This window comes from Dermacentor variabilis, chromosome 9 (assembly GCF_050947875.1).
Source record: "Dermacentor variabilis isolate Ectoservices chromosome 9, ASM5094787v1, whole genome shotgun sequence".
Classification (NCBI taxonomy): Eukaryota; Metazoa; Arthropoda; class Arachnida; order Ixodida; family Ixodidae; genus Dermacentor; species Dermacentor variabilis.
This window is the reverse complement of record NC_134576.1, coordinates 113,849,756-113,859,267: the sequence shown is the minus strand read 5'-3', so window position 1 is coordinate 113,859,267 and position 9,512 is coordinate 113,849,756.

The window sequence follows — 9,512 nt, the reverse complement described above, 5'->3', positions numbered from 1 at the left end:
AGCTAGGTGTATGCGCGCTGCGGTGACCACCTCTGACAGTTGCTAGATTTTCTTTACGATGCATGCGTATCGCGTTCGTCTCCTGATAACATCGTCCTCCTGCCCTGTACGCTGTGTGTTCGTGTGAATGCGTGCGACGGTGGGTCGACGTTGGCGGCCCAATCTCGCGTGCGCAAAGGTAAGAAGCGCGCCGTATTCCGTCACGCGCATGTTACTTGAGCAGGGGAAAGAGGGGTAGGGGCGTTGTTCTTCTGCCGTGAGTGGTCGCGCGGGCTTTATCTTGAAAGCGGTATCCTTTAGGGGCACAGTCTACGTAATCCCACGGCTATGTTCTCACCAATTAGTGTCTGTTGAAGCGACAGACAGAGCGAGTGTCACTTCGCTCGCTGTTGCTGCCGCGATTCCTCACGCCAGCGTTTTGCAGGCGAGTGTCCGGGGTGATCGAGGGTGAAGCGCTCATGTTTGCTTGTACGCGCTGACGCGATGCTGGGTGATTAGATATTATGTGAATGTTAAAAATGGCGCGTTCTACTCCGGCGGCTGCTTGGTATGGTGCAGCGTTGCGAACATGGCATTGAGTACGATACGTGATGCGGACAGTGTAAGCGTCTAGGTGCACCGAATTCCGATAGCGTCGTGTGCACTGTAGAACCCATACGCTTACTCGTCAGCGGCGTTCGCGAAGGATAACGTCACCGTAACTTTTCTTATATTCCGTCTTTAGGATGCGAGCTGAACGCTATACTCGCGTCAAAGAGGCACAAGATGTTCTGTGTCGAGTTACTTATGTTTCAGCTTTGCGTGTAAGTGGTGGGCATATTGTGTGCAGCATGCAGAGGGCCAAAATAACTCTCTTTGATAACTAATGACTGAGCTACTGAATGAAAACCAGGGTAATTGTTGTTGACTCCTATTAACGTTGTGTGGCCTGTTTGTGTATTAGCCAGTGTTTTCATTTCGTTTGTGTACCATGTCATTCTGTCACTGCGCAGTAAATAATGGACTATGCATACGACTTTAGCTTGGGGTAAGTTCGGCATTCCGCGACGAAGAGATGTACATGCGGACCCCGTAGTACCTCGTTGCAAGGTGCGTACTACAAATATAAAATGTACGTCTTATACAACGGTGTCTCTTATACGTGAACTTTTTCGTAAACATGGCTGCTTTGGGCACGTAGTGCGTCTTATACAAATGTGCGAATTATACACAGGAAAAAGCGGCATGTTCTTACTTTAGCGCAAGCGCAACAAATTCAGCAATAGAGAATATCTTCACCGGAATGCCCTTCGCAACTACACATAAAATTTCAGACAACAAATAAGTAAGAGCTTCAAGTGGATGTATCATGTGTGTGGTTTGTCTGTATTATATCGTTTCAACAATGTGTAATTTCTAAGATTCTCAAAAGAGGCGATGCTACGAGGAATTACTGCTGAACCAACGCTGATTTTATTATCCAAAGGAAACGTATGAATGTTATAAAATGGCGAAAGCTTGAAACAATGTCGATAAATTTTACTGCACTTCGGTGAAACAAAAGCAGAAAACATATCCCTAGTCAAAAGCAATATTATTGCTCATATATTGAAAGGTTGCGCCAAAGCTCACGAAAATCTACAACCTAAAAAAAAAAACTAGAGTGCAGTTTACCAATAAACTTGCTCAATAACAGAACCAGCTATCGTAATTACGAAAGTTTAAGCGGATCCATTTAATCAAGAAAGGTACACTTTACTTAATATGTTTGCAATTCTCAGAGGGTACTGAAAATGCCCTGCTTACAAATCATAGGTGCTTATGAGAGTGTGTACAATATAACAGTTTTTGTCTGCGTCAGATTTCGTAATTGTGATAAAGAGTTATGCACTGGGCATTCAAGTATTTTTTGGAGCTTTCCACAATTTTCGAATAAAAATGACAATTCTGTAAAAACGAAAATTGCCTTGTACAATATCTCTATGTATGTACATATATATATATATATATATATATATATATATATATATATATATATATATATATATATATATATATATATATATATATATATATATATATATGGTTTCTTTCTGGCGCTATGGGATTAATATAAGGTGCAGAGAAGAAGGACAAGAGTAATGGATAGGACAAACGTAGAACACGCGGCATGCAGGCGAATGTATTAAAGACTTGAATTGAGGAGAATTGAGGACAATGGTCCATCAGATCCCGCGTGGTTTCCAAAGTACTTCATTATATGCGCTGTCATCGTGGTTAGGTGAAGAAAAACGAACACCTTCCGCTGTTAACATAAAGACCGAGGCGGTGGATATAGTCCATTTTTTAGGTACACGGTGAAGATTTTCACTGTGTTCTGCATCTGGTGAACGCATATAGGAAAGATGCGACGGAAATTTGAGAGTCGTAATTACGTGTAAACCATACGCTTAGAGCGCACAAGTTTAACATTTTGCGGCTTTAGTTGGTACAGCAGCCTCTCAAGTGCTAAATAAATCAATTTTCCTTTTGTATTTGTCAGGTCAAGACCCAAATGAATTATGAGGATGGGAACATCTTCGATGACGAATTGGTACGTCAACGTTTCTGAAGACAACAAAATGATGCAAGGGCTTAGAGCTCCGGTTTTCCTAATCACAGAGACGTGTGGCCGAATGCTGTACGATCGAATATGGCAGCAAAGATGTGCTTCCTTCGTTAGTCTTTAGTTATCTTCAATAATTTATGCTGTTTACGTCGCGACTCACCCTTGGTTGACTGTTTAAAAGTGTTCAACTATTCACTACAAGCATCCATGAATCAGAGGTTGTAATTACGATGAGAGACGATGACAATTGCAAGCGTCAAGCACTAAGGCGCATGCAAATGACCTTTTAGTTTTGTATTTCGCTGCTTTCTTCTCTAGTGATCCCTCAATCGACGATTTCTGTAACACGGCACAGAACGACATAACAATGTTTTCTGCGCTGAATCTTGACGTTTCTCAGTTGGCTTCATATTTAGAGCTCATAGTGCTTTCACTGTACTTGTCAGGTGTCTTTATCAGGACAAAAAAAAGAACACGCCTTGAAATTTTTCTGAACGGTAATTACTTATCATGTCAGGCTTGATAAAGCAAACTACACGTAGACTCCTGGTTTACTCTTGATAAAATAAAATTCAGTATCTGTATTATTCTAGAAAGGAAAAGGTAACACTAAAAAACTTCCATTTAGGCGTTATGCAGCTACGCTACAATAAAAGTACAAGTTGCTCATTCGTGCATCTCGCTTAGCCTTTCGAACTGCTCAGTATTTCTTTTGATCTTACTGATTTGAAATCTTTTTTTATCATGCTGCCCTTTTAAATTTTAATTTCGACCTACAACCTAACCTCCTTGGGTAGTATGTCAGGAATTTCTCTAAGGAAACACATTCAGTTTTATTTAAATCATTTGACTCTTCTACTCGAAAAGTCAGGACTACCAAAAACGATCAACTTCAGATGAGGTATAGGCAAAATATGACGATCTCCTAAGTACCAGAAAGTAAATTAGACAGAGCTCAACATAGAGTATATCTAACCAGAAGTAGGCTTAAATGGTACAGCTGGTGAGTTTCGTGTAGTTATTTTCGTTTTCAGGTATCGGGATCTTTTTCGTTTTTCATTTTCCAGAAGCCCGCGGAAAAAGCCCTAACATCTTTGAAGTTGTCCCTGCACTTCATTAATCTCGCTTGTGTAAGTGCTCTCCACATTACAGGTAACAATCCAGCAGAACTCTCCCTCGGAGCCACTGCAAATGTAACGATAGGAACATCGACGTCACACATCTTCTAGGTAAGTAGCAAAAGTTATTTAGCATCAGCACATATAAGGCGCTGCAAAAAGGAAACTGACCCTTTCACGTAGTTTTCTAGCAAGGGAAGGCGGTTAAGACCGGAAGACATAAAAAAAACACGAGGGAGTAAACCACTAGCAGTTGCCGCTGCGAAAACTCATCAAACATTTTATACACTACGCATCACAATACTGAAGCCTAGGCACGATGGCCCTGTTCGGTAAACCAGAACACTTTTTTAAGTTTTGAAATTAATGCACAACCAAAAAGCCCCCCGTATACAATCTCCGTGTGAGCTCACGTCAGTGGTGGCGTTTAAACTTGGTCACGTTTATCATAGGGTAAAAAAATGGCCGCTCATTTCCGGGGCGCACGCTGGTCAGGTCCTCGCCCCGGTCCTTTCTAGCGGCGAGCTCGGCGACGCTCAGGATGGGGGCCTCCGGGGGCACGAAGGCGGGCGTTCCGAACAGAACCGAGCGCGCCATCTCTCCAAAGGCATTGTCGACGTCTCGGATGTTCGTTTCGGTAAACGTAGCTCCGTGCAACGCATCGTATGGCAAACTCCATCGGAAGCGTGACAGAAGGTGTATGGCAAAAGCGTCCCGCCAATACGGGTAGGCGTGTGGCTTGTACAGGACGTCCAGCATGTCCATTCCGGTTTCCAGGCCATAGAGCATTCGATGGACGAGATGCGGATGCGGTGTGAAAAGAACTTTGGCGGGCACCTCACCCGCGTTGTAATACAAGACTGAGTCATTGAACCTGCGCCATGGAAAGTTGGACCGCTGAAGTGATAACGCTGTCCTGCGTCTCTACGTGTTTCACAACAAACTTGTTAGAGACTGGTGCGACGCATCTACGGGGATCTGTACCTCCAGACTGCCACGCACTACCCCTTGGTTTATTTAACGCCGGGCAAGTGCTTATTTTCTTGCTGTAGTCTTGCCTTGTCCTCAGGCCAAAGGTGGCCCATAACTTGCAAACTTACGCAAGACTTCGAGCCGAGGCAAGGCAGCCGGATGTTATGCACACGATTACGCACGCAGGGCCTCCTCCAGCGGCCTGTACACTTGCCCCAACTTTAGGCAACCAGTAAAACCCAAAACCGAGCACGTGATGTAGGAATGTCGAGTAGGCGGTGTGCTGTGGAAAAAATTTCCGTGTGGAACACACATGTAGGATCCCACCAGTGGGTGGCCTAAAGGACTGTAACATGGCCCATGGGTCCCTGCTGGCTCCAGCCAGGATATTCGGGCTGTAACACCAGCTGTACATCCATATGCTTGCATTGTGCCTTACATCCCGGCACAGTATTCCACATTCACATTGTTCGTATTAGGCAAAAGAGGCATATCATCAATAAAACATCAACTCACCCAATCAATAAGGCTGAGCTAATAGTACTCTTTGAAATCGAGTAGAATACCAGATGTAATGGTACCGAAGCAATTTAATAAATATCAAATACTTCTCGAATAACTGGCGAATTAAAAACAGTCGCGTTCGCTCAGAAATTTAAAACTATTATCACAATGTAGATTATTCAAAACGTTAACAAGCTTCTGTCGTTACATTGCACATTATGAAATGTTGTTTATTTAAAGTACAAATGGAGCATTAGGCACAAATTATCAGCACAATTGTTACTTTCGGGGACGCACGAATGATCGTGGTTAACCTGGAAGCGTCCACGTCTTTGGGTGCAGTAATGGTGGAAACTATGAGCATTAGTGTTAAGGCAAAGGCAATAAAGGCACTTTCAATTAAGGTAGAGTTAATGAAGCCACTCGAACGAGCGACCCTTAAATGGAGCAAACAAGTAATATGAAGTAACAACGCTTTCGAATGAGAATGTCAATGAACTTCTCGAATATCTCGTGATCACCCATGCTTTCGCCTTCCTCGCCCTTAGCGCATGCTAAGGTGACTGCAAACCTCCTTTTTCTTCGGTCGCTTCGAAGTTATTGCTGCAAAGTATATTGCTTCGTACAACCATTGTTTATGTTATCTGCCGGGATATGCATATCTTGCGACTAAGTTTTTGTAGTCTTACGCATTCGTAAGAACTCTTGCCCAATGTACCTGCGAGAAGATGGTAAAATATTTGAAATGAAAAGCAATCTTTAGATAACTACGTGCGTGGTCAAGAATGTTACACTCGCAAAGGCACCGCCATGACGGAATTCGCATTGTGGCATGCGCGATCATTCACACATATGCAGAAATAAACTTATAATATGCTCCAACTACTTCCATTGTAATGCAAAAAAAAAAGCATCTGCACTTGATATTTGTATAGATCTTATGGGAGCTTCATCCCGTATTTCTTTCCTAGAGAGACCCAATATTTTTCTTCTTCTTTATTTATTTTTTTGTGTGTGTGAGGGTAAGTGTGTGGACCCCTAAACTAGTTAACTTATCGACTGCATAAGCCTTTGCTACGAATTTTATTATTCAACATAAAAGAAGAAACGTTGTACATTGCGAACGGTTGAAACGATGTCCATAAATTTTCAAAGCAAAAACGCTATTGCTGCTCTTATATTTAAACGTTGCGCCAAAGCTCCCGGCTATCGACAACCCAGAAAAGAAACTGGAACGCCGTTTATCAATCAGATTGCTCAATACAAAAAACAGCTATAACTACTATAAAAGTTTAGGTGCACCCAATTAATCAGTGAATTCACACTTTAGTTAAAATTGTAACAATTCTTAGAGGGTTCTGGAAATGCCCTATTCACAAAACATGGGTATAGATGAGAGCGGTGTTCATCATAAAAATGTTTGTCAGATTCAAGTTTCGTAATTGTCATATAGTTATGCACTGGGCACTCAAGCTTTCTTAGAGTTTTCAACAAGTTTCAAAGAAACACTGTAATTCTGTATATAAAGATAACTTTCTACAGTATATATATATACTCTCTTAAACGCAACAAACATTACAACAACATTGGTTCGGTGTTTGCTCATAAAAATAATTTCTCCTTTCACATTTTCTTGTACAAGTGGCTCCCGAGCTACAGCTTCTTGTTAAGCCCTGATATATATTGTTTTCGTCTTATGCTGTGGGAATAATATAAGGGGCATAGAAAGACGGCGAAACAGAATGGATAAGAAGATCGTAGATTACGCGGCATGCGGCTGACTGTATGAAAGTCTTAAATTAAGGAAAACGGTTCATTTGATCCTGCATGGTTCCCAAAGTCCTGCATTCTCTGCGCTGTCATCGTGGATAGGTTAAGAAAAGTGAACTCCTCCCTCTGTTTGCATAAAGACCATGGCGGAAGAACTACACCATCTTTTACGTACACGGTAAAGACATAAGGAAGTATAATGTGGATAGCATTGAACATGCTCTTAGGAACGGAGGAAGCCTAAAAGCAGTGAAGAAGAAACTAGAAATTGGCAAGAATCAAATGTATGCGTTAAGAGACAAAGCCGGCAATATCATTATATCATTACTAATATGGATGAGCTAGTTGAAGTGGCTGAGGAGTTATATAGAGATTTATACAGTACCAGCGGCACCCACGACGATAATGGAAGAGAGAATAGTTTAGAGGAATTCGAAATCCCACAGGTAACGCCGGAAGAAGTAAAGAAAGCCTTGGGAGCTATGCAAAGGGGGGAAGGCAGCTGGGGAGGATCAGGTAATAGCAGATTTGTTGAAGGATGGTGGGCAGATTGTTCTAGAGAAACTGGCCCCCCTCTATACGCAATGCCTCATGACTTCGAGCGTACCGGAATCTTGGAAAAACGCTAACATAATCCTAATCCATAAGAAAGGGGACGCCAAAGACTTGAAAAATTGTAGACCAATCAGCTTACTGTCCGTTGCCTACAAAGTATTTACTAAGGTAATTGCAAATAGAATCAGGAAAACCTTAGACTTCCGTCAACCAAAGGACCAGGCAGGATTCCGTAAAGGCTACTCCGCAATAGACCATATTCACACTATCAATCAGGTGATAGAAAAACGTGCGGAATATAACCAACCTTTATATATAGCTTTCATTGATTACGAGAAAGCGTTTGATTCAGTCGAAACCTCAGCAGTCATGGAGGCATTGCGGAATCAGGGTGTAGACGAGCCATATGTACAAATACTGAAAAATATCTATAGCGGTTCCACAGCCATCGTAGTCCTCCATAAAGGAAGCAACAAAATCCCTATAAAGAAATGCGTCAGGCAGGGAGATACGATCTCACCAATGCTATTCACAGTGTGTTTACACGAGGTATTCAGAGACCTGGATTGGGAAGAATTGGGGATAAGAGTTAATGGAGAATTCCCTAGTAACTTGCGATTCGCTGATGATATTGCCTTGCTTAGTAACTCAGGGGACCAACTGCAATGTATGCTCGCTGACCTGGAGAGGCAAAGCCGAAGGGTGGGTCTAAAAATTAATATGCAGAAAACTAAAGTAATGTTTGACAGTCTCGGAAGAGAACAGCAGTTTACGATAGGCAGTGAGGCACTCGAAGTGGTAAAGGAATACATCTACTTAGGACAAGTAGTGACTGCAGATCAGGATCATGAGACTGAAATAGTCAAAGAATAAGAACGGGCTGGGGTGCATTTGGAAGGCATTCTCCGATCATGAACAGCAGGTTGCTATTATCCCTCAAGAGAAAAGTTTATAACAGCTGTGTCTTACCAATACTCACGTATGGGGCAGAAACCTGGAGGCTTTCGAAAAGGGTTCTACTTACGCCGACGCCACGAGCTATGGAAAGAAGAATGACAGGTGTAACGTTAAGGTATAAGAAAAGAGCAGATTGGGTGAGGGAACAAACGCGAGTTAATGATATCTTAGTTGAAATCAAGAAAAAGAAATCGGCATGGGCAGGGCACGTAATGAGGAGGGAAGATATCAGATGGTCATTAAGTGTTACGGTATGGACTTCAAGGGATGGGAAGCGTAGCAGAGGGTGGCAGAAAGTTAGGTGGGCGGATGAGATTAAGAAGTTTGCAGGGACAACATGGCCAAAATTAGTAGATGACCGGGGTAGTTGCAGAAGTATGGGAGAGGCCTTTGCCCTACAGTGGGCCTAAGCAAGCTGATGATGATGATGAAAGATTTGCAACATGCTCATGGCACTGGAGAACACATATTGCAAACAAACGCTGGCCATTCATGAATTGCAAGTTGTAACCGCACGCTCAGAGCACATTAATTTCTAATTTTGTTTCTACAGTTGGTAGAGCGGCCTCTCTATTACGAAATAAATCTATTTCCCTTTTACATTTTGAAGGCAAACACCGGAACGAATTATGAGGACGCGAAGATCTTCGACGACGTAATGGCACGTCAACGTTTGTGAAGACAACTAAATGATGCTAGGGCTTACAGAGGACGTGTGACCGGTCGCTTTGTGATCGAGTATGGAAGCAAACATGTGCTTCCTGTGTTAATGTTTACTTATCTTCGCGACTTATGCACTGGGCGTCATGACTCACTCCCTCTTGTCTTAGCTGTTTAAAAGTGTTGAACTATTCACTAGAAAGATCCATGAATCAGAGGTGTTAATTTCTATGGCGATAAAAATGAGAAGCGTGAAGCATTAGAGCGCATGAATATATATTTTTCAATTTTTTGCTCCCCTACTCTTGTCGAAAATGGTCCTCCAATCGGCGGTTTCAGTAACACGTCCCAGAAAGTCACAACTATGTTTTCTGAGCTCAATTTTTGCC